The sequence below is a fragment of the Mesoplodon densirostris genome, chromosome 12 (assembly GCF_025265405.1).
Source record: "Mesoplodon densirostris isolate mMesDen1 chromosome 12, mMesDen1 primary haplotype, whole genome shotgun sequence".
Lineage (NCBI taxonomy): Eukaryota > Metazoa > Chordata > Mammalia > Artiodactyla > Ziphiidae > Mesoplodon > Mesoplodon densirostris.
Window position 1 is genome coordinate 86,309,725 of NC_082672.1, and position 21,257 is coordinate 86,330,981.

The following is a 21,257-nucleotide window of genomic DNA, read 5'->3' on the forward strand; positions in this document are numbered from 1 at the left end:
CCCTTTTGGACTTCCCTCCCATTTAGGTTACCACAGTGCGTTAGGTAGAGTTCCCTGTGAATTATTATTTTTTAAATTATATTCTTTGCACCAGATCTTTCTTATACTGCTCCTGGCCCTTTATTTGGCCATCAAGAGGACCTACGGAGACATAGGGGCACTGCAGAGTTGGCTGGGTCACTGGATTCTTGGGTGACAGTCCCTGGTGCTGCATGACGGAGTGGCAGGTCGGGATCAGGCTACATTTATGGGTCTGGGTACCTCCTCCATTGAGGAGGGCTTGGGGATTGAACTCATCCTTGTCATCAGCATTGAGGGAGATCCAACAGTCCATAAAGCTAGCCTCAGGAAGCCAAACCTGGAAAGTGAAACCAGCAGCGTCACAGTGGAAATCAAGGCTATTTAACAAAACTTCCTATGGAGATTTGAAGTCTATTTTCTGCTGTCTGTTAGGAAAAAAAAAAAAAAGTCTTTCTTTTTTTGTATTTTGCAAGGTTTTCACTTCTTGACTTTCCCTTTCTCTGACATTCTACACACAAATTGAAATTCAGCCAACATTCTGCATCCGAGTGGAGAAGAATGAGGTAACTTATTAAATCATAGATTTACATCTGGAAAGGCTCATCTAGATTTGGGCTTTTTAAGATGACTTCTCAGTCTCCTGAGTGAAGTAACTCAGGTGAAATCAAATGGATGAGGCTCCACCTCCACCCGCTGTTTCCCCACCTCAAATTAAAGGATACCGCTTTTATCTGTTTTATATGTTGAGGTTTTTGAATAAAATTCTACTTGCAAATAAGGATTCTAGTACTAAAAAAGTGGAAAACCAGAGAGTTAGTAACACTTCCATTTTATAAATGGAATTTAGAGTGGTAAACTTGTTTGAAGTTACACATTTAAAAAAATGATAGAACTAGGACTAGTAATTAGTTCTGATTTTCAGTCCATGGACATGGTCCCCTATATTATGTTGCCCCATAAAAGGTAGGGAAAGGCAGGTAGGAAAACATAACACACTTTCCAGGACACGGCTGTGAACACATTGCAAAAGAAATCTTCCAGCAAAGTAAAGGGCAACATTTTAATAGTGGAATCATCATCTTGAAGGAAAACCATATAAAAAAGGGACACAGAAGGGCATGTTTTAGCTTCATTTCTCTCTTCCATTGGAAGCTTTCTATTGTATTGTCAATTAAGTGACTTGACCTGGGAGAAGGCACTTTAGAAACCATACAAAGTTCTGTATGTCATAACTAGAAATGGGGGAAGGACCCTATAAAACATTAGTTTCATAACAGATCCTCTGGATTATGTTACAGAGAAACTAAGGTGGGTATATTTCTCACTATGGAGACTTAGGACTCATTTATTTATTTATGAATATTTTAAAAATTTTTTATTGGAATATACTTGATTTACAATGTTGTATTACTTTCTGCTGTACAGAAAAGTGAATCAGTTATACATATACATATATCCACTCTTTTTTAGATGCTTTCCCCATATAGGTCATTAGAGTATTGAGTAGAGTTCCCTGTGCTATACAGTAGGTCCTTATTAGTTATCTATTTTATATATAGTAGTGTGCACATGTCAATCCCAATCTCCCAGTTTATCCCTCCCCACCCTTCCCCTCTGGTAACTGTAAGATTGTTTTCTACGTCTGTAACTCTATTTCTGTTTTGTAAATAAGTTCATTTGTAACTTTTTTTTAGATTCTATATGTAAGTGATATCACACAATATTTGTCCTTCTCTGTCTGATTTACTTCACTCAGTATGACAATCTCTAGGCCCATCCATGTTGCTGCAAATGACATTACTTCATTTTTTTATGGCTGAGTAATAGTCCATTTTATATATATATATATGTATATAATATGTGTATGTGTGTATATATGTATGGACATTTAGGTTGCTTCCACATCTTGGCTATTGTAAACAGTGCTGCAATGAACACTGGGGTTCATGTATCCTTTTGGACCATGTTTTCCTCTGGATATATGCCCAGGAGTGGGATTGCAGAGTCATATGGTAGCTCTATTTTTAGTTTTTTTAAGGAACCTCCATACTGTTCTCCATAGTGGCTGTACCAGTTTACATTCCCACCAACAGTGTAGGAAGGTTCCCTTTTCTCCACACCCTCTCTAGCATTTATTGTTTGTAGATTTTTTGATGATGGCCATTCTGACTGGTGTGAGGTGATACCTCATTTTAGTTTTGATGTGCGTTTCTCTAATAATTAGTGATGTTGAGCATCTTTTCGTGTGCTTCCTGGCCATCTGCATGTCTTCTTTGGAGAAATGTCTATTTAGATCTACCACCCATTTTTTGATTGGGTTGTTTGTTTTTTTGTTATTGAGCTGCATGAGCTGTTTGTATATTTTGGAGATTAATCCCTTGTCGGTCACATTGTTTGCAAATATTTTCTTCCATTCTGTGTGTTGTCTTTTCGCTTTGTTTATGGTTTCCTTTGCTGTGCAAAAGCTTTTGAGTTTAATTAGGCCCCATTTGTTTATTTTTGTTTTTATTTTCATTGCTGTAGGTGGGTCAAAAAGGATCTTGCTGTGATTTATGTCAGAGAGTGTTCTGCCTATGTTTTCCTCTAAGAGTTTTATAGTATCCGGCCTTACATTTAGGTTGTTAATCCACTTTGAGTTTATTTTTGTGTATGCTGTTAGGGAGTGTTCTAATTTCATTCTTTTACATGTAGCTGTCCAGTTTTCCCAGCAACACTTATTGAATAGACTGTCTTTTCTCCATTGTATATTCCTGCCTTCTTTGTCATAGATTAGGTGACCATAGGTGTGTGGGTAGGACTCCTTATTTATGACAGTGCCCCTGTGTGTTACTCAGCTGTAGCATTAATTGGCAATCAATATCTGCCAAATGGATGCACCTTTCTCAAAGGTATTTAATGGAAGCCTGTGGTTCCCATCAACAATTATCCATGTGCTCCTTTTTCCTTTACTTGGTTATGACCCTGGACTTTAGTTCTATTCTACCCTGGTAGTCTCACTTCAAGGTGTGACATGACTCCTTTCTAAGAATCTTGACTTCTGGCTCATCTATTAGTCTGGGTAAGGCCTCTCTTATTTCAGCACCTCTGCTATAATCTCAAGCACCCCCAGTTAACATACAACTAAGTCAAACAGAGTACTTGCCTTGCCCCACTCCCAGTTCCAAGCAGACTTCTGTAAATTCCTCCTATTTACAAATTCTAGTGCTGCCGAGGAGAAGAGATCCTCAATACTTATGGGGTAAGTGAAAGCAGTGTGTTCAATGAAAAGAACAAAGGTGAAACATCTGCACAAGTGGAAATAAAAGTAGTCAATTGGGGCAAAGAAATAAAACTCAACCAGTGGTGAGCTTGGAGTGACCAGGACTGGTAAAATGGTCCCAATCCCTGGTTCACTGTGGTTTTGCAGGTAGAGCCACAGAATCCCTTCCAGGGCAGGACTGCAGGTGGAAGCCAGAACAGATACTAATGCTTCTCTTTAGTGCTAAATTGCATTTGAGAAGCTTGCAGATCCCGATGCTAAACCTCAATGTAGATCCTTCTCCCTTAATTCAGTGCCACTTAACATGATTCTAATTGGCAATGTGAGGTCTTTTTTTTAAAGGAATAAAATAAAGACAAAAGGCAATCATGTTGCTAGCAAGAAGTACTAAATATAATGTACTTTGGATTGTTTTAACATTACAACTTAACAAAATTGACCTTGGTTATTAGACCAGTTGAATAGAGATGTATTACTCTAATTTAACAAAGGAACAAAAGAATCATTAAAACATAAAATTTATGCATGCACTGGCTAAATACTTCTCTGTAGTTAAATGTAATTGCAGTTTTCCAGCAGAAGAATTTGTGGAGAATGAAAATGAGAAGAAATAAAGGCTATGGAAAGTAGCACCAAATGGAGAGAAAATATGAAATTAATTATCTCAGTGCCAAAAAAATCTGTTTCTTATAAAGAACTGGAGATCTGTTGAACTTCAGAGTTATTTACTTTTTTTTTTCAGAAGTATTCTCACTGTCAGTGGAAGAACAATGTAAAGAAGAATCTCGTCACATGAGCCTTGTAGTATAGAGCTGGGAAAGGGTCCAAAGAGCTCATCCGGTCCAGTCCTCTGTGTCCAATCAGATGGCTACTACAACTGCTTGAAATCAGTGGTTACCATCTACTTTTGCTAGGTCTTTCTTTTATGTAAAAGCAGACAACCAAACAAAAAAGGAAGATCTGCTTTTCATCTTGATTCTTAAAATTTCTTCGAAGAAAAGTTTATCCCAAATGTTACATATTTCAGACTCAGTTTTAAGTCTGGTTTTTTTTCTTATTTCACATAATAACAATACTAAGAAAAAGATCGAGTAATCAGCAATGCACTAACATTTTCCCAACAGGTATTAATTTAGCTTTACATGTATAAAAAAGGAATGGCTGATTTAAAGGGGGATTGGTTAGAATTAAAAGCACTGAAAAAAGAAAATTGTAAAAGATAATCTTAGCGGTGCTCATTCAGCCACCATCCAGAGGAAAAGCAGTGTTAGTTCACCAGACCTAAAGTATTCAGATCACACTGAGCATCCCATATCTATTTTGAGATCAATGTATCAGGATGACTTAGCTTGCAGACATTAAACTTGAAGTTCAATTGGCTCCTGATTCAATACTTATCAGAAAACTTCTGTTATCATTTGGATTTTCATGAAGCTCTGCCTACAAAGAGAAAGTAACTTTGCCTTGGACACACCATAAAACGCTTATAATCGGAGTCGTATCTAAAACCTTACTCTGGGAGAGAGCAGCCTCTAGAAATTCTTTCGGTTTGAGGTTGGCGGTGGCTTGTACGTAGGAAAAAAGGTGAAGTCAATTCCACTCTCTACCTGCAATCAGTGGTCCTAAAGATCCACACCTGGGCCAGGCATGCGCAAACAGGTTTCAGGAAGCCAGATACTAAACTCTACCCTGGCCGTTCAGTCTCTTTCAGCGGGTGTGCCTCTGAGATGCCCCTGGAAGTGGGTGAGTCACCAGAGTTGTTGGTGAATCCTATGGATGATAAGCCATGTTTTCAGCAACCTTGGAGGCTTTTCAGTCTTAGAAGCCCTGCCAGTGACTGAGATTCTCCATCTATGAAGCCACCAGATTGAATCTGCAAAGGTAAGGATCCCCATTAATTTCTGATGTGTGTTGTATATCTGCAAGAGACCTAGATTCTATACATTTTTTTCAGATTTCAGATTTTACACTTTTATGTCTTATTAATGGCAGGGGAGGGGATGTTTGCTGGAGGAATGTTTGCCATTAGTAAATGTGGACTGGCTGGCAAGTTCTAAATGGATCTGATTCAATTCCCTGACAAATAGGTGATGCTTTATCTCTACACCTATAGTTCTCCTACTAAGATGTGTGCTTTCTGTTTGGACATATGGCCACAGTTTGAAGATTTTTCTAGCTTTTACTTATTTTTATTTATATCCTGGCAGAGTTAATTATCTCCAGGGAATATTTGTGGTGTGCTCGATGGAGAGCTAGAGAATGGCTCTGGAGATAGATGTATTTAATTAAACTAAAAATTCTCCAACACATGTCTATGGAACCTGGTAGTACAGAATGCTTGTTCCTGAAACAAATCTGGGACACATTTCAATCTCTATCCATCAGACCCTATACATTATAGTTATTTCTTTTCTGTGTACTGTACTGGGGTTGTCATGGGTGGAGAGGTAGAGGGAAAGCCAAGACAGAAAAAAAAAAGACTACACACGCACACAAATCAGAATGATATATTCATGTGCCCACAATATGTAAAACTAAAGATGTGTCAGAAATGGCTGATAAATTAACAACTTTTTCGAATGCCTCTTCAGCAACCAACAACTATGTTCTTATTTTTTAAAAGTTTGTTGATGCAAAGAATTATAATGATAGATATCTTGGTCTCTCACTTGCAATCAGGAATAAATTCTATGTGTTCATATTGTACCCTTTGAAACTCTTTGGGTCTAATGGATGCGGTCGTGTGCTACTCTGACGCCACCATCGGCAGGTGGTCCTTATTTCCCCAGTTGTCCTTCGTGTTGTGGAGGCTGATGGCCTACAGCTGAGTTTCTCAGAGAGCAGCCCGCCTCCCAGGAATGGTTCACCTCTCTGTTGTAACTGAATTGCAGCTCAGTCTCTCCCTGACCTAATCCCCGCCTCTCACGTTCTTAAAGATGTTGTTCCTGGGTGTTCTCCCCCCAAAACCTTTGGCATGCATATTTCCACCTCAGAGTCTACCCAGAGAACCTGACCTACGGCAGAAGCAAGTTGCATTTTATTTGCTAATATGTTAGTTAAAAATGTTTGTATCTGTAATTTTAAGTAAGATGAGTCCAGCATTAAAATATATATATATATATATATATATATATATATATATAGTATCAGGCTTCAGAATTAAAATTAATGTGGCTTCATAAAATGTATTAGAATTTTTTTCCTTTTTTCCCTGGCCTGGAAATGTTTAAACAACATTGGAGTCATCTGGTATTTAAAGATTAAACCCATCTGGTCTTTGTGCCTTTTTTCATGATAGATTCTTAATCACCAGCCCAACATCTTCTACAGTGATTGGCAATTAAAGTAATTTATACTTTGTTAGGAAATCATTCACTTCCTCCGCTTTTTTAAATTTGTAGCCCTAGGATTGCGAGCAGTCATGTCTTATAATTCTTTTAATCACTCCTGTATCTGTGGTTTGCCTCCTCATCTTTAATCCTGTGCATTTTCCCCAGATTCCACTTATGTGTGTGCTTTGCCACGTGCACGCTCTGCTTTAATCAAATCCACAGAGCGCTGATCTGCTTTGTTGATCGTAAATATTTTTAACTTTTGGATTTATTTACCCTTTCTGCTTTATTTGGGTTTTTGTTTTCTAGCTTATTAATTTTAGCTTTTCTTTTATTGAATCCTTCTTAGTTTCTTTGCCTCCTGGCCCATTCTTTTTGGCCTCTTTAATGATCATCCTCATCCTCCATTCATGTGCTGACTTGTTTCATAGGGAAATTGTGGCTTGCTTTTGCTCCAGAAAAATTTGTGCGTGCAGATGAGTGTGTGCTTCCTTTGACTCTTTTGAATGTCTCTCCCTCATCTTTCTCTCACAGTGGTTCTGTTTCACAAGGAATAATGGGTATTTGTCCTGACTGATCTTCCTCTTTCTGACTACTAGGTCCTCAGCTGGGTTTTTACATCACTGGCTTTTTCTGGGCTCGTTGATCAGACAGCCCGCGTCATGGCGGTGTGGTGGATGATGGGTGGTGGCCATCCTGCGTGGGCTGGCGATGCAGCGGCCAGCGGGTTGCCAGTCTCCAGGTTGGCTCCCGATCTTTCCTCACCCCCACCCTCAGGAGTGGGAGGACATAACATACTCATTCAGCACTTGCTTGGCTTATTTAAGGGACAGGATCTGACACCTTAATGTGGGGCATATTTGGGGAAACAAAAGCTTTCCAAAATTTCTGCTCCGATTCTAGTGCAGGGCAGTCTGATGCAGGTCTGATGGTGTCACCCAGCCCCAGGGTGCACCTCACGAGGGGTCTCTCACCTGGATGCCCTCAGGGCCCAAAGCCATGCTAACATCCAGCTCTGCGTTGGTCTAAGCCCATGGTCAAAATAGGCATCGAGGCTAGATTTGGGAGAAGTAGTAGCAGTAATCATTTCCTAGAATCTTCTCTTGGTATAAAAGACATACATTATAGCAGGGTAAACAGAAATGTTTCTCTGCTAATCCCTCCTTTTTTTACCTAGTAGCTTAGTGATTTTATCCACTTTTGTATGAACCCCTCTGTGACAAATGCCAATGACATTCTGTTTTCTGGAACTATCAGTGGCCCCAGAGAAAACCAATCTGATAGCCCACCATTTCCAATCATAATGGTTTAATTTAACTACTTTTAATGAAATTCCTCATTTTTGGTAGTTGGCCTACAGCACTTAATTGGTTTATATAAAATAACTTGAGGGGCTTCCCTGGTGGCACAGTGGTTGAGAGTCCTCCTGTCGATGCAGGGGACACGGGTTCGTGCCCTGGTCTGGGAAGATCCCACATGCCACGGAGCGGCTGGGCCCGTGAGCCATGGCCGCTGAACCTGCGCGTCCGGAGCCTGTGCTCCACAACGGGAGGGGCCGCAACAGTGAGAGGCCCGCGTACCGCAAAAAAAAAAAAAAAAGGTAAGTAGTAAAATAACTTGAAATCGATGATCATTATGTTTAATTACCTAGGATAATAGTTTACACGCAGTTCATTTTGGAAGTTTCTCCAAGAAGTTAAATTGCTCAAAAAAAGACATACATCTTAGCTATAGATGTAGATATATCTGGTAACCCTAATATATACATTGGGATTGCCAGAGTTAGCCCAAAGCAACAAAAACAACCAAGACATTCAGTTAAAATTGAATTTCAGATAAACAATAAATTAAAATTTTAGTATCAGTATGTCCCAGGCAGTAAACATACTAAAATTTTATTCATCGTTTATCTAAAATTTAAATTGCAGTAGAAGTCCTGTATTTTATCTGTTAACCCCAAAATATTACACATATATATGCAAATAGAGATTGTGTGAGAGAGAGAGATGAAGACTGCTAACTGGTTATTCTTGCCTTGAGCATTTTCAGGGCTAAAATCACTGTGGCCATGCTTTTTGACAGAAACTCTACGCTAAGGGTAAACCACATGAAGGTGTGAAACTCTCTTGCTCACTGATATAACTTTATAATTTATCATAATGCTTGACACAGTCTGTTTTCAGTGAATGTTTTCTCCAGCTTTTTCTGAATCCTAGAGCCCAGATGGTAACTCAAATATAAGCAATAATATACACTTTCTACTAAAATGTGACAATTTAAACTTAACCAAAGCACCTATCCATCATTTTTATCTGTTTGTTTATTGATATTTCATCATGAGGAGAATTTGCTAAGAGTTTCAAAACTACTATTCTATAAGACAGAACTTGCTTATCCGTTTGTTTTTTGGTGTAGACCATTATGTTCTGAGGAAACTCTGTTGGAGATTGATGTGTCCTGGTTAGGCTTCTTACCTTGCATAAGGTCATATATACAATCTGCATTCTAGATGCTTACATTTAACTCTCAGCTGTTTAATGCTTATCACACACATTGTTGTAAGAAATAATATTTGTTGAGGAATTGGCTAAGGATAAGGAGTCTACTCATTGTTTTATGTGTTAGAAATTCTCTTCAGAACAAGTAGGATTATCATTACCCTTGAATCTTGTCTTTTTTAACTCTTGAATTTCACCTCTCCTGAATTATACTTTGGTATCATGTTATAGGCCAGCATTGAAAAAAAGTGAGGAAAGTTGATATTTTAGATTTTTTCTTCATTAAAAATTGATTTTTATTTCTGGTATATACAGAGGGGCTATCAATTCATTTATTGAAAACTTATTGTAAGCCATACCATCATAGAGGCAGTCCAGTTCTGTGAGTTTTGACAAATACAGTATGTGATATCCCCACAATGGTCAAGATACGGAACGGTTCCACCACTCCAAAAACTTTCGTCTTATTGCCCCTGTGTAGTCAGCCTGTCCTCAGCGAGTGAGAGGACCTCAGTTCTTGTCTTTTTTGAAACAAGAATTCCACAAGGAGACCAAGACTGTAAAGCAGGCACAGCGTTTCTTAGAAGCACAGTACAGGCGGGAGAGCACATGGGCAACCTTGCAGAGTGAGCTGGGCACAACAGGGGCAGCTTAGGTGGTTACTATGGGGTTAACCTTACCTAGTTTAGATGAGGGTGACTCCCCTTTCCCTCCCCTATGATCATGTCATCTGAAATTCCTTATTTGGGCTTCCACCAGGCACCATTCTGAACCTTTCCTGTGAGCACCTAAGCAAAACCCACAGGGGGTGGGGAGGATCAAAACCACAATACAAATGATATTATAATGATATTACAATGTGGCCAAGGTTACTAGAGGACAAGTGGAGACCCCTTCTGTGCATGTGTCAGGCTGGGAAAGCTTCTGGACCACAGAAATGAGGGGACTGTGGTGGGTTGCTTCATCTTTCACCCAATTAAGGCTCATCATCCTGATAGTAGTTTATTTCAAAGGGTCAGCATGAAACCAGTTGCAGCAGGTCAACCCAAAGCCTGTCTTATCTCCTACCTCAAAGCGCATGCTCCACGGTTTTCATGGTCAGAGTTTCTTGCTTCCATGCTACAAAGTTTCTGTTTTACATGCCATTCCTCTGTGCGTCATGGCCTCATTAAGTGCAAAACAAGGAGGTGGCTTTGCCCTCTGCCTAATGCCTATGCATGAGGACGCTATCCTTGGGCATGGCCCTGTCTTTTCTGCCTGAAGCCCTTCCCCAGAACTCCACCCCAGGCAGCCACTGACCTGATTTCTATCACTATGAATTAGTTTGCATTTTCTAGAGTTTTATATAAATGGATTCATAATATGTGCTCTTTTGGTCTGGCTGCCTTAACTCAGCATAATTATTTTGAAATTCATCAAAGTTGTTGCATGTATCAATAGCTCATTCTTTTTTTATTGCTGAGCAGTTTTCCATTGTATGGATATACTACAATTTGTTTACTCATCTGTTGAAGGACATTTGAGTTGTTTGCAGTTTGGGGTTATTATGAATAAAGCTGCTATGAACACTTATGTATAAGACTTCCTATGGATATATGCTTTTACTTCTTTTGGAAAAAAAGAGTGGAAAGGCTGGATCATATGGGAGGTGTATGCTTAACTTTTAAAGAAATTGACCAGCTATTGCCAAAGTGGCTGTACCATTTTACATGCCTACATAAAATGTGCTTACTCCACACCCTCACTAAGACTTAGCATGGCCAGTCTTTCAAATTCTAACCATCTCATCAGTTTATGATGATATCACATCATGTTTTTAATTTGCATGTCTCTAATATCTAATGGTGTTGAGTAATTTTTCACTTGCTAGTTTACCATCTTGGTTGGTGATGCGTCTGTCCAAATCTTTTTTAAACCTCCCACCCCACCCTTTTAAATTGGGTTGTTATTGAGTTTGGAGGATTCTTTATACATTCTGGATATAAGTGCTTTACCAGATATACAATTTGCAAATATTTTCTCTCAATCTGCCTTGTCTCTTCATTCTTTTAACAGTGTCTTTCGAAGAGCAGAAAATGTTTAATTTTGATGAAGTTCAGTTAGGCAATTTGTTCTTTTATGAATGGTGCTTTTGATCATTTAGGTCTATAATCCATTTTGAGTTAATTTTTATATGATGTGAGGGAATGATCAAAGTTCACTTTCCTGGATAGGTTTTAGCACCACTTATTAAAAGATTATCCTTTCTCCACTCAATTGCCTTTACACCTTTGTCAAAAATCAGTTGTCCATATATGTGTGGGTCTATTTCTGGATTCTCTATTCAGTTCCAGTGTTGTATTTGTCTCTTTTGACACCATGCGTTCTTGATTACTGTAGCTTGATAATGAGACTTGACATCAGGTAGTTGTTGTCCTTTGACTTGGCTCTCCTTTTTCATTTTGTCTTGGCTATTACGGGTCCTTTGCATTTCCACAAGAATTTTAGAATCAGCTTGTCCCTGTCTACAAAAAGGCAGCTGAGATTTTGATCAGGACTGCATTGATTCTACAGATGAATCTGCAAAATGAGTATTAATAGTTGGTGATGCCTGCCTAATGGATGCCCAATGATTCTATTAAAATGTGAAGATCACCGCTCTCACTGAGTGCTTAAATGTATCCATATATCTGATGCTAACCAAGAAATGTAAACCTATACTGTCTTGCCTTTTTTCAGTCAAAAGTATACACCATTGAACATAAAAAAAATTGCGCCTAAGATTATTAGCCTACCTCCACACAAGCGTATTAGAAATCTGTATTTTGGATTCATCTGGAGGAAGATTGACACTTGTTGACCACAGGGGAATAGTAATTCCCAAGTGAGAGTAATATAGGAAAATATACAGAGTTGGGAGAGGGAAACACTGAAAAAGAGAATGGTAAGAAATTTGATGTGGGTAAGTGTGGACATAAGACCTAACCTAGGGAGGACTTTTCAATAGGTTCAGGACATTGACAGTGAAACAAAAATGGAAGGACAGGCAAAGTCAAGGTGTAAGAAGCCGAGGTATGTCCACCTCAGAAGGGAGAAATGCCGTGTGGTGGTACCTTATGTAAGTTTCAACCGAGGTGCATGAGATGCATATTCGTCTCACAGTATAGGTTTCCTCCTTCTCTGAAAACAATCTAGCTGGCCACATGGCCCCCTAGACTCCCTTACACCTAGACGTGCCTATTTGGTAAAGTGCTTTTTAATGAGATATGAGTGAAAATCATGAGTGCTACTTTAGGATCATAGCCTTCAAGGGAAGGGTAAGTTTTCCTTCCTCCCTTCCCCTCCTCTGCCTGGATTGTAGAAGTGGCTGCAAACCCTCTTACACTATGGGGATGAAAGCATCACTTGAGGGCAGTGGGACAAGATAAAAAGAGCCTGGGACCTGACCACTTGGACCACACCACCAGCTGTAGACTTATTCCTAGACTATTATGTGAAGAGAAATACATTTCTAATGTGTTTGAACCACTGTTAATTTGGGTCTGTCTTACAGCTGTCGCCAAGCTAATACCAGGCAGGATGACTGCTCACTGGGAGGTTGGTTAAAAAAAAAAAAAAAAAAAAAATGTTCTGCTTAAAGTTCTGCATTTTAAAGCTTGAAATATTTGTACGATGAGCCAATATTCTCCCATAGAATCACGAAGATTATAAAAATATCATTAGTTTAGTGCATACCTCTGAGAGCCAAATGAGTAATAATCTTTTTCTCATTTTGTAGAGGGGGGGATATGTCTTTAAGAAAATGTGATGACATTGATAAAATAGAGCTTTTTTTTTGGTCACAAAGACTTGGCTTTGAATTACTACCACTTAGCGATTGTTTAACATTAAGTTGCTTTAGTTCCCTCAACTTTTCTTTCCTAATCTGTAAAATATCTACCTCCTGACCTTACTAGGAGGTTCAAATTAGATACTATTTAAAGTTCCAAGTCATAGGTACAGCTTTAATGATAACCTCCTCCCTCCCCTCCAGCCTGGTCAAGATACAGGGGCCATCCACTCTGTAGTCAAGGATAATTCATTACCTAAACAAGTTTACTAAGCATTGGACATAGCTGTGTAGAGCTGCCATTCAATGGAGGATACACAGGCTGTCCTATCAGTAGATATGGGTGTGATCTAGCTAATCGGTTTATCTAAACGAAGATTGTCTGGTGCCAACTGTGGAATGAGCATATGTCTTCTAATCCTAAATTTTCTGCTTCGCTCTCTGCATCAGTGGTCCCCTACTCAAGTGTAACAGGGATCGGGCAGGGAATTGAGAGGAGGCTCGCTTGGTGAATCCACGCGTGGAGACAGATGGAGGAAGCAGCAGCCACTCGGCCCCCGCAGACCTGGGATGCGGCTCCCTGTCGCTAGTTCTTAGACATTTTCAAGGGAATTGCAAGTCTGATTTTTTTATGTGGAATCTCTTGTTTTTAAAATGTTGATTCATTTAAGAAACAAAACAAAACAACAAAAAACAGTGTTTGGGTTGAATAAAACATGTCTGTGGCTGCCAGTTTGCTGCCTCAGCTCTCCACGCCGCCCACTTTGATGGGGACTCGCTCTTGGCTGCGGCAGTTGCCTCTTGAGAAATCCTTGGACTGCATATGTGATAACATCAGCGTATTCACTTATTCGTGTAGATCTGTGTGCTCTGAACCGGGGCTGGCTCCAAATAAGACACGAAGATGTTATTTGAAAAGGGCAATTCTAATAAACTAAACACAGGGAAGATCCCCCAGTGTTACCCTGCCCTGAAAGGTACCTAGCACTGATTCTGTGGGCTTTTTTTTTCCCCCCGTTCACTATGGGGAAGCAGATGATGTAATAAATATTTCTATGTTTATTTGGTGTGTGAAGCCAGATACTCAAATGCTGAGTGCATTCAAAAAAATCAAAATCAGCAATTCAATTATTTTTCTTTATTAGAGCAGCCGGGACTGAGCTTGTTAAGATGGGTCTGCTTTGTTGTAGCTTGCTCTGCTGGCAGTGTCGAAATGAATTAAGCGAACCAGAGTCAAAGAAATCTCGCAGGCGGCTTTAATCTCCTGTCAGAAAGAATAGCTAGCTGAGTCAAACATCAGTCATTTTTTTCTCTTGTCTCACCTTAGAAGCTTGTGTTCTTAGCTACCTATCTGTGGACTTACATTTTAATCTTAAAATTATACTCCTAATATATTCTTAAGATTGGGCATTTGGGTGTCTAGTCTTCTAAGTTAGTGATTTGCTGGTACTTAAAAATCACCCACGTAAAAATGTCATCTCTTCTCTGAAACTTGGAAGAGGCAATTTCTTTATTACTCAATTCCATACCAGAACCTACCACAGTTTTTCTGTTTTGGTAAGACCAGCAAGTTCCTAAATTTCCTTTTTGAGATTTCTTTTTTACTTCTGGTACACATATTAGAAAAATATATATAATATGTCACAATACGAGTCTCTGAGGTCAAATGTTGAGGGATGCAGTTCTCCTGTGCATCCTGTAAAACTCTCTAAAATATCCCATGGCTGTGAAATTGATGCCAGAGGGCAATCCCGAAGTGATGTCAGCCTTTTCTCTGCTGGGGAGGCCTTTGAGCTCTGGGGCATTTGTGCTATTACTGTTCCAGTCAGTTCCTCTTTTAAGAACTGACTAGTAGAATAAGCTCCACTGGGCAGAAAGTGGAGCTTTTGTCTGTTAAGCAAAAGACCCTTTTCTACCAGGATGGGTCTTTCCAAAAGTTAAAAAAAAAGAAATGCGGTCAGCAGGTGGTAGGTGTTTGTTTAGTAGGTTGAAGGCTATAACGTTGAAGAAACAGCAATTGCTGACTCAAGTGTCTGTGGGCCAAGAAAAGCTAAAATATTCAGTATCGTGGTAAGGACACCTTTGTTCTTAGAGTGTAACAAGTTGGACATCATGGACTTTGACGTCAGCGGGTTATTAATTACACGTGGCAAATACAACATAGAGCAATGCCGTGTTCTCTGGGAAATATCATAGCTCCCTCAACAGGGATCATCTACTGACTTCTTATGTGACTTATGAAGGTGCCTATACTGTAACAAGTTTCCAGTTTTTGTCAAACTTTTTCTCTCCTCCTGAGTCTTCCGCCCTCATTGGGTATCTTCTAGGTTGATGCATGTTCCTTTGCACCAGAGTTGTAGATTTCCAGATTTTGGTAAGCATGTTCTTGTTCCCCTGCAAATGGGGATCCCCAATCTTTCCACACTGGAATGAAGTAGAACAAATCTAATCAACCTACTTGTGTTCAGTTTTATTTTGATGACAAAAAGTATAGAGAAAACCCACCAACCTACCCACCACCTTGAGAAATTAAACATAGATCATGGCTCCTATAAATCTCTCCTTATTCCATTCCCTTCTTTCCCCCCTCAGAGACGACCACTGTTCTTATTTTTGAATGCAATATTATATATGGTTCCCCCCAAACATACATAGTATTTTATATATTTTTATTCTAAATTAAAATGGTATCATATTTATGTATCCTCCTGAAAGACTTTTACATCTATGAGACTATAAGTATTTCTCCTTCAAAGATAAACTTCTCCTGTAGATCTAAAAATCTTTGTGGGGATGGTTTTTTTTTAACATCCCAAATCATTTTTTACTAAATATAGAGAAAGTAATGAAATGCTTGGATGCTCAGAATAAATTCAGTCTTTATAGCTCAGCACCACTTAGTTCAACCGCTTGTCATTCCCGCTTCATCTATCATTTAATATTTTCTAGTGTTTATAGTTTACATTTCTTTATTTTTTCCTAAATTATTCAATTAAACTAAAAAAAAACTCACCCATTTTACCCAATATGCGTGCCCTTGTAACCAGTGATGTCCATTCTTGACCAGTTAAATACTCACATATATGTTCAAGTAGAAGTGTCCAAGAATATTTGTTGCAGCACTGTTACAATAGTAAAACTAATACTTAAGATTAAATATAGTCCAAACTATGTAGCAATTAAAAGGAATAAGGTAGATAGATACACTTATCATAGGTAAATAGGTAAAGCTCTAAGACATATTTTTTTTTTAAAAAAGCAATTGTAAAACAAAATTAACACTATGATGCCACTTATGTTTTAAAACTGTGTGTTTCTATGTGATCTTATATAGCTTTACAAATATATAGAAAAAGTTCTGCAAGCAAACACTGAAAGCTGATAAGAGTGATTATCTCCAGGATTGGAGTGGGAGGTAAAGGAGGACTTTGTATTGCTAGTATTAGTTGGATTTTTACAACAAGAAATTCATATGTTAATTGGTTAATTACAATGTAAATACAGTTTAAAATATATTAAAAAGGTCATTTTCAGAGCAGGCTAATAACACTGTGGCTTGAAGCAAGAGATTAAAACTATCCCAGCCAATGATTAGTTTAAATGGCCTCAAGGAAAATAAACTGGGAGACTGAACTCAGTGTCTATCTATACACCCACCCTCAAACCCTTAAATTTACAGAATGTAAGTGTAGTCATATCAGCACTGGCAAGCAAGAAAAGTCACCACCAGACCTGAAATTGCAAGACACACCCAGAGGAAAGAAATCAATGGGCTTGAATGGATTAGATTGAGGAAATCCAAAATATATACATGGAAAAACCATGGAGACAAGAGCCACTGAAAGTCCAAATATGGAAAGAACAAATACCAAGAACCGGACAGAGCATTAGGGCAATAATGAGGACAATTAATAATACTGTATTATAATATTTTATTTTATTTTCTATATTAACTCTTTCCTTGGGAGTTAAGCCTTCTTTTAGTTGGAGTTTATGCTTTCTCTGCTGTAGCTTTTTCTCATATATTTGGTGAGTCATTTCCAGATTATACTTTTAGATGAATGTTTAGATAACATGGTACCTAAACGTTTTGGGTGGGTTTTTCCCCTCGAAGCAAGATTTTCATTTTTACTATTAGAATAAAAGTTCTGCTTTCAGGAGTACTGGTGGTTGTAAGAAAGGTGGAAGAGAGGCTGCAGGCTGGGGAGGTGGTCTTCTAGGCTGTGCAGTAGAGCAAGGCGTTAAGGCTGGGCTCTAATACCAGACCATCTGGGGTCAAATCCTGGCTCTGCCATGGACAGCTGTGTGACTTTGGAAAATTTACCTAACTGCTCTGTGCCTTAGGTTCCCTCTTTCTAACATTGTGAAAAGAGTGGTACCTACCTTCTAGAGTTGTTATGAGGATTGAATGTATTAAATGTATTATATTTAAAGCTCTTAAAATGGTTCCTGACGTATAGTAAGATTTCAGTGCACGTTAGCTATTGTTTTGTAGTAATATTCAATTTGTGAACATGTGTGCTTATGGTTTTATGTTTGAGCAAATGCTGGAGTCAGCTGATCCCAGCCCTTCTCCTGCCAACCATCTCTATAGGCTGCTGCATCCCTTAGTTCACGTTGCCTCTGGGCTTGAGATTATTCTCCAGGGAAGTTCTTCTCTCCCCTCTGATTTCCTCCCATTTCCACTCTCCAATTAACAGTTTGATTTGACTCCATAATATAAGAGAGCGCTTAAAAAAAAAGTAGTGGACTGAATCCACATTTTAAAGCCTCTCCTTCATCCTAGGTCCCACTGAAATGACAGTCTATATTTTAAAAAGAAAATACATAGCAACTCTGGAAATCCAGGAGAACCTCATCAGAAGGCCAGGGCAGCAAGAGTCTCTAGGACACGTAAGGCAGAGGCAAACAGATCAGTCATGAGACCACAGAGCTGAGGGACTGGTAGAGAGGCCAAAGGGAGTCCTCCAAAGTGAGAATTTCCCCCAGAAAACTGCAGAATAATCTCTACCAGCGGCGGTGAGGACTGGCAGGATGAGCAGCCTATGGACAGTGAGCTGCAGACCTGACTCAGGACCAGCCGTTCAACTTCTGCTCATGGCTAAAAGCATAGGTGCTGACTCAGGGGACTCAGAAATCTCAAGTTACTAACGGCTACGTTGCGGCAGACAGGTGGGTGTGGAGAGTCCCTGACATAACATTATCCTTGGCCATAGTAGCTAAAAGTATTTAATTAATCAGTGCCACACTGATTTGTTTATTTTAACCTTATAACATGCTTAATTGTTTGTGGAGTTAATCTTTTATCAGTGCCACACTGATTTGTTTTTTTTTTTATTTGTTTGTTTTTGTTTATTTTATCAGTGCCACACTGATTTGTTTATTTTAACCTTACAACGTGCTTAATAGTTTGTGGAGTTAGTCTCCCCCTCACTACTCATTTTTAAAACTTTCTTAGAGAGTTTTGCTCTTTGTCTTTTCCATACCTTACTTAAGAGTTTCCTTATCCCCCCAATTTTAAAAATAGTGCATAAAGTCAATTCCAACTTGGCTTTTTTAAAAAATAAATTTAGTTTATTTATTTATTTTTGGCTGCATTGGGTCTTTGTTGCTGCATACAGGCTTTCTCTAGTTGTGGTGAGCGGGGGCTACTCTTTGTGGCTGTGTGCGGGCTTCTTATTGCAGTGGCTTTTCTTGTTGCGGAGCACGGGCTCTAGGTATGTGGGCTTCAGTAGTTGTGGCACATGGGCTCAGTAGTTGTGGCTCGTGGGCTCTAGAGTGCAGGCTCAGTAGTTGTGACACACAGGCTTAGTTGCTCCACGGCATGTGGGATCTTCCCGGACCAGGGCTCGAACCCGTGTCCCCTGAATTGGCAGGTGGATTCTTAACCACTGCGCCACCAGGGAAGCCACAACTTGGCTTTTTAAGTGAAAAAGAGAAGGCAAAATTGCTCCTGGAAACATTTTTAGAAAAATCAACTGTTGTAAGATTTTGGATTTTTTCCGGAAAAAATCAAAAGACTGAAAAAATCATATTTCACTGAAACATGACCTCTTACATCATTTGTGTTCATTGAATTTGAAGACAAGTTAACATGTGCGATCTTTATCCTTCTGAAATAAAGGAAAATCCTTAATGCCTCACGTTTCTCCTAAAGTTTGAATCCAGGTGGTCACTTCCGGTTCAGGTTCAAGTTAAGGTTGAATGAGGTGCATGGCAGCGACAAAAGGGCTGTGTCCAGGGTAGTCACAATTGGTTTCCACTCTGGTAAAATCAAGGCAGTATCTGGGGAGTTCAGAGGGGTCTTGCAGGCCCCAGAACCATCTAGGCTTGCCCTTGGTAGTGGGTAGCCCTAGTTTGTATCAGATGAAGTTTCTGTTAAATTTACGAATGTCCCTGTAATCAGTTTGAAAGGAATCCAGTGAAGAATTATGGCCATGCCACTCGGGATCTTAGTTCCCCGACCAGGGATCGAACCCACGCCCCCTGCATTGGAAGTGCGGAGCCTTAATCACTGGACCACCAGGAAGGTCCCTCCAGCGAAGAATTTTAATGGTGCAAGGTGTAAGTGTGTGTAAGAGGGAAATAGGGAGAAGGAATGAGATCAGGCTATTGAAAAGTTGTAACATATGTACTTGTTTCTAGGAAGATATATTCTTAAAGCTCTCTGTCTTTGTTCAGGGGGAAAAAAAGACATTTTAATGGCCCATTTCATCATCTTGTTGTAAGATAAACAGCCATCGATTTTTATGAAGGAGAGGCATAAGCAGATGATTCTCCTTCTTAGGCGTGTAAGGTATGGAACTTTAGCTCTGAAGGCAGAGAGCTTCTGGCTTTCTGCCCTTCAAAACTGTTATGCTGACTTCCCTGGTGGCATAGTGGGTAAGAATCCACCTGCCAGTGCAGGGGACATGGGTTTGAGCCCTGGTCCGGGAAGATCCCACATGCTGCAGAGCAACTAAGCCTGTGTGCCACAACTACTGAGCCTACGTGCTGCGACTACTGAAGCCCGAACGCCTGGAGCCCATGCTCTGCAACAAGAGCAGCCACTGCAAGGAGAAGCCCGTGCACCGCAACCAAGAGTGGCCCCCGCTCAGCACAACTAGAGAAAGCCTGTGCGCAGCCAGGAAGACCCAACACAGCCATAAATAAATAAATAAATAGATAGATAGATAGATAGATAGATAGATAAATAAATAAATATTTTTAAATGTTATGCTTGAAGTTTCCTGAGGAAAAAGAGTTGGTCAAATTTGCATAGCGACCAAGGAGCCTTTTGAGAGCAGTGGCAAGGAGACCCTGACGCTTTGAGCCTCAGTGTCACTACAACATATCTGGGCACTAGAGTCTAAGGCCATTTGGCAGTAAGAACTGCGGAGACTCTGAAAAAACCTTCTGGATGAGAAAGTGCCGGAGCTGGTGTCCCAAGGAGGGTGGGATGTGCTCACTCATATTATTTGGAATATTAGAAGTTTCCTGTGCTCTAAACTGGTAAAGCAGGACACACCTGTGCATGATATCTTCCCTCTCGTCCTCTGCAGTTAATGAGGTACTTCATGAATAATGGAAATCACTTAAACTATTGTAACAGTAATCTGTCCATTAGTATAAATGCGCCTCCGCCAAGTTTTAAAATGCTACCCTTTCTAATATGTTAGGGTCACTCTTGTGATTTCAACTGTTGCCTTTGTGCTGATGATGTGACATTTTCCAGTGAGTGCATGGGAGTCAGCCCTATCTACTGTGCTCTTCTTTTCAAGGTGTTCCTTTCTTCCTATTTTCCCATTTCCCAATGAATGACTCTAGTAGCGACTCTACTGTCCATCCAAGGGCTCTGGAAAAGTCTACACTACCTTCCTAGCTCCACTTTCTCCTTCCTCTTTACCTCCCATAGCCCAGGTGTTATTAAGCCCCCACTGAATTTATCTGCTAATGTCTTTTCTTTTTTCCTTTTTAAAAAAAATTTTATTTTATATTGGAGTATAGTTGATTTACAATATTGTGTTAGTTTCAGGTGTACAGCAAAGTGATTCAGTTCTACATGTACATATACCTATTCTTTTTCAAGTTCTTTTCCCATTGAGGTTATTACAGAGTATTGACTAGAGTTCCCTGTGCTATACCATAGGTCCTTGTTAATTATCTATTTTATATATAGTAGTGTGTATGCCTCCTTGTATCCCAGTGTCACTGTTAGACTCCAGAATATTGCAGTGGCCTCAAGCTCTTCCTTAGTGTCTTCCTCTCCTCAACAACGCTGCTGGACTAGGCATTTCTAGGGCACAGATATGATCGTGTCCCTATCTGCACAGAAACTTCTGCTGATTCAACCCGACCTG